Source organism: Gekko japonicus, unplaced genomic scaffold, assembly GCF_001447785.1.
Source record: "Gekko japonicus isolate JY-2015 unplaced genomic scaffold, Gekko_japonicus_V1.1 scaffold2492, whole genome shotgun sequence".
Taxonomy (NCBI): Eukaryota; Metazoa; Chordata; class Lepidosauria; order Squamata; family Gekkonidae; genus Gekko; species Gekko japonicus.
The window spans coordinates 231037-236227 of NW_015170965.1; the positions used below are offsets into that span (position 1 = coordinate 231037).

Below are 5191 nucleotides of genomic sequence, written 5' to 3' on the forward strand. Positions count from 1 at the left end.
GGGAAAGAAAATAGCAACCTTGTACAATTTATCACTTGAAAGTAGTACAGTAATGAGACAACGTGGGTCTTGGCGATAGGAGATCAATAGAATGTACAAGCGCTATGCAAGAATGCTGTTGATCAAAAAAACCATACTAGACACAATAAAAAAGAACATTTGAAAATAAATTTGCCATAATGATTGTACAGCAAAAGCACATTTACAAAAGAAGATGGAGAACAAGGAAATAATGAATCTTCTAGTAGTCTCTCTACCTTGTGATTTATTTATCCCAATAATTTCTGGAGTTCATTCAACAAATTCCTCTAAGATGATTCTTGGCCACCAACAAAGCCCACAACATGATTGCATGCATTTATGGCCAAAATCCAAAAAAAGCAGTAAGAGGTTCTTCTCCACAGACATCTACAGCCAGGGCTTGCTTCGATGCTTTCACCAAAGCAGGTCCCACTACTTCAGAGACAAGCTGGAATTCAATACCACAAGGGCTGTCTCCCTCCCACACATATGGCCTAAAGTGTGTCACTGAATGACAACACAGTTCATGTTCCAATGATGTGCTTTGCTAAGAAGCGGTGTTTCCATCCAATACTGCCTATTATGCAAAACGCAATACTGAATTGTACTTCTGCCAATAAAACACATTCTCAAAGAAATGAGAGGGTACTTCCAAAAGGCAGTACTGTTGGCCACCATTTATGGCATATTAGTTCACTGGGTCTAGGGTTGCCAGGCAAGGCAACCTGGCAACCAGCGGGAGACTGGGAAAAGCACGGGGGGATGGCTGTTGGTGATGGTGTGACATCACTTCCCCCCAAAACTGGAACTGACACTGTTTCTCTCAAGGATCGTTAGAAACTCTACGTTAAAACAATAGGTTTTTCTGGCGATTCCTAGAGAGGACTGACATCAATTTTGAGTTTCAGCATTGGCCTGACAGCAACAGCGGTAAACAGGAGCTGGGGTGAGGGATTTCCTGACCCTAGCAGGGATATGGCAACCCTGACTGGGTCATCACTATGAAAGTATAAGCACCAATACAAAGAAGGGCTAGAGAACAAACCAAACCATGGGTAAAATCTAATCCAAATCACTTGAACCCCATTTATTTCAGTGGAAGAGTTAACCACATACCTGGTATTTTTGGCCACGGTGTGACAGAGTGTTGAACTGGATGGGCCACTGGCCTGATCCAACATGGGCTTCTCTTATGTTCTTATGACCGGTTTAAATGGGAGGCTGGTAAGCAGAGGTCATTTCGGGGGGGATCGCGGGGGATCGCAGTTCCCCCGGGTGAGGTACGGGGGGCGGGGCACATGACGAAGACCCCTATATTTTCAGTTATAGTTTGTAGTTTTGTGAAAAAACCAATAAGAAATTCCCCTTAGGGGGATTAAAAAAAACAAACAAACACATAATGTACGGCCACTACATGCATCACACAGGATCCACCCATAGGCTCTGTGCAAAGTCCCACACAAACAGATAGGAGCTGCCTAAGAGTACACTGAATCATATAAGAGAGAACTGAACTGTACCCTTTAACGATAAATAGAAAATGGGGGAAAAAATCTGAAACATGAATATTAGTCATTGGCCAGCCTTTAGTTGTATCCAGATGTTGATCTCAGAAAGCATGCACAAGAACCATGATTCCTTGATTAGTTGTAAATCAAGTTGTAATCAAATTCCTTGATTAGTTGTAAAGCCAGTGTAGGGTAGTGGTTAGTATTACAGCTGTGACTGGGGGGAACCAGTTTCGAATTCCAACTCAGTTATGAAGCTCACTCATCTTGGGCCAGTTACCATCTTTCAGACTAGTCTGCCTCAAAGGGTTGTTGTGAGACTAATATGGGGAGGAGATATGGCTCAGTGGAAGAGCCTCTGCTCTGCATGCAGATGGTCCCAGGTTCAAGCCCTGACATCTCCAGTTAAAAGAAGAAGAAGAGATTGGATTTATACCCCACCCTTCACTACCCAAAGGTGTCTCAGAGCAGCTTACAAACTTCTTTCCCTTCCCCTCCCCACAACAGACACCTTGTGAGGTAAGCGGGGCTGAGAGAGCTCTTGACAGAAACTGCTCTTTTTCAAGAACAGCTCTTGTCAGAACTATGGCTTGCCCAAGGTCATCCAGCCAGATGCAAGTGGAGGAGTGGGGAATCAAACCCGGTTCTCCCAGATTAGAGTCCGCGCACTTAACCACTACACCAAACTGGCTCTCCCTTGAACCAGGCAGTAGGTGGTGTGAAAGACCTCTGCTTGAGACCCTGGAGAGCCGCTGTCAGTCTGAGTAGACAATACTGACCTTGATGGATCAGCGGTATAATACAGTGTAAGGTACCTTCAGGTATGTTCATATAGAACTGGGAAGAACCTAAGTTCCTGGAGGAAGGGGAGTAGGATAAGATGCTATTTATAGATGGATATATCCAAAAGACTACTAGTGAAGAATGGATATCTTCTGCATCCTCTTTCCAATTGCAGCACCCAGCTTTTGTACCGCTGGGGGTCAGAGAAGTCTTAGGGCCTAACTACACATCGTGTTTTCCCTGGAGGGCATCCCCAGATTGGAGAGAGAGAGATGTATTCTGAAATTCACGTTTCCCAGGTGGCACCAGAGCCTGATTCACACTGCAACTGTGGTGCCCCGAAAGGGGTGTGTGTTTTAGATTGCCCTCTGCCCACACCACTTTCCCAATCTGAAATGGCCAGGAGGTGCTATTTGCCATGTTGGGGGTTACAGCTCATGTTTCCACAGTGGGACAAATAGGGCTCTTTTAGATCAGGAAAACAGCTATTTCGGGGCAGGGTGATTAGGATTGCCAAGTACTTACCGTGAATTGGCGGGGGACACATGGTTTCTGACCGGAACATTCCTGCGTGTAACACATCCGTGCCCCACTATGCTGTCGCCCAGACGTGATGCCAGCACACTGGGCACGTAGCCGGGCGACACTCTGGCAATGGGGCTGAAAACTTAATGGTACCATCGAGTTTTCAGCCCCATTGCCAGAGAGTCACCCAGCTACGTGCCCAGCGTGCTGGCGTCACATCTGGGCGACAGCATAGTGGAGCACAGGTGTTTTCCACGCGGGAATGTTCTGCCAAGAACTATATGTCCCCCGCCGATTTGCGGTTAAGTACTTGGCAGCCCTAAGGGTGATCTAAGCTCACCTTCTGCATTAGGGCCACCAACACGCCGGAAGAAAAAGCATCCTGTCCTTTTAATAGAGGCTTTGTGTGTCGAAAGGGGCTGCTGAAGCTTTTCATGACATGGAAGTAAACAACAACTGGTAACTAGCATCCCATTAAGCCTCCATTAAAGGGCCAGGACATTTTTCTCAAGGCCTGTTGGAAACCCTGCTCTCCGCAACATGTGGAATTCGCTATCAGAGGACGTAGTGATGGCTACAGGCATAGATAGATTTAAAGGGGGATTGGATAGGTTCGTGGGGGATAGGCCTATCAGCGGCTACGAGCCATGGTGACTAAAGGGGAACCTCCATGTTCAGACATAGGAAACCTCTGAATCGCAGGGCCAGGAGGCAACATCAGGGGCAGGCCTCAGCCTCTATGCCCTGTTGTTGGTCCTCCAGAGGAACTGGTTGGCCACTGTGTGAGACAGGGTGCTGGATTAGATAGACTAATGGTCTGATCCAGAAAAGCTGTTCTTATGTCCACACATTGTGGTCCCAACCCAAATGCACGTTCCTGGGAAGCGCGGAATTTCAGAACAGCAATCTCCACCCGTCCCCGGGATGTCCTTGGGGAAACAGTAATGTGTAGCTCAGCCTTCACCAATTTTAGAAGATGGGAGTCTACAATGGGAGGAGGGAAATTCTGATAAAAGAATGCCACCCTTCTTCTCAATGATTTTGGATCCAACTCGCTGTGATCTAATTCCGCTTGTGGTAAGAACACACCTTGTTGCAGGCAGGGTATTCACCCGTGTAAAAAAGACAGATGGCTCCACTTCCACATGAAGCCCAAGGGACAAGTTCCTGTAATATCCATCGACGTGTCCCGGACCCCCGGAATATTTGAAATTCAAGACGGCTTCCAGTGTCTAGAAAAATAAGAGAGAGAAAAGATACACATTCATTATTCTAATTTCTTTCTACTACAAAAATGCAGCTGATTTCCAAACTGCAAATTTACACCTTGGCTGTTCAAGAGGTCTGAAGAATTCATGACCTATCAAAGCAAAAGTAGCTTATCTACTGCATTGGGCATGCAATGGAGCTTGAACGAGTTGTTTATTAAGCCTCTAACCAAGGCTGGTAGGCTGTGTTCAGCTAGGAAGGTCACAGGCCTGTTCTAAGAAATTACAGTCATTCAGTAAACAGTACACAGATTTCTTGATCAGTCAATTTCCTCTCCCTCGAGTTTCACTATACAATTTCTGCCATGTATAATCATGTATTTCTCTAGGCAATTCTGGTAGAAATAAAGAGATCCATTTACAATCCTGCTTGTGCTAGCGTCTCATAAAAAAACCAGTCAAACTTGATATTAATAATTTTATTTACTTCTGGTGCTACGAGAAACAAACCAGAAAACTTATTCTGGTTCATGCCTAAAATGTAATTACACTTTGCTTGAGAACATTAGAATTGCATATTGCAATTGCATGCATCCATCATAACTCAGCAGCCGAAACATCCAAAGCTCGTCAGAACTAAGCGAGGCTGCCCAGGCCACCATTAGTACTTGGAAGAGAGACTTTGAAGAAAGATTAAGGTTGCTACACAGAACAAGGCAATAGCAAACCACCTCTGCTCATCTCTTATAACTTAGCAGACTTTATTTACCAAGTTTCACAAAAGGGAATTATGTGTTACTGTTTACTCAGACATAGTACAATTCATCTTACATTACTGCTTTCCCAGTTTACACTGAAGCAATGAAAAACTCAACGGGTCTGTTACAGATGCTTAGCACTCTCTCACGACCATGGTAGTGGGAACTGCTATCAAGTCGCAGCCAACTTATGGTGACACCGTAGAGTTTTCAAGACGAGAAATGAACAGTAGTGGTTTCCCAGTGCCTACGTCTGCTTTGCAGCCCTGGACTATCCAAACAGAAATCAGGGCCAATATTTATTTATTTATTTGTTTATTTGTTTGTTAGACTTTTACCCCACCCTCCTGCCAAGACGGCTCACGGCGGCTTACAATAGTTAAAACCA

At 45.2% G+C, this 5191-nt stretch overlaps 1 long non-coding RNA gene across 1 annotated transcript in view; it reads right to left on the reverse strand.

Annotated features, from left to right (window-relative positions):
- The window catches only part of LOC107116910, a 73174-nt gene extending 69154 nt beyond the window's left edge, over positions 1-4020 (reverse strand). The window contains exon 1 of the long non-coding RNA XR_001482722.1: positions 3927-4020. This is a non-coding gene — a long non-coding RNA (uncharacterized LOC107116910). The remainder of the gene's footprint in view (positions 1-3926) is intronic.
- Positions 4021-5191: the final 1171 nt, after the last annotated feature.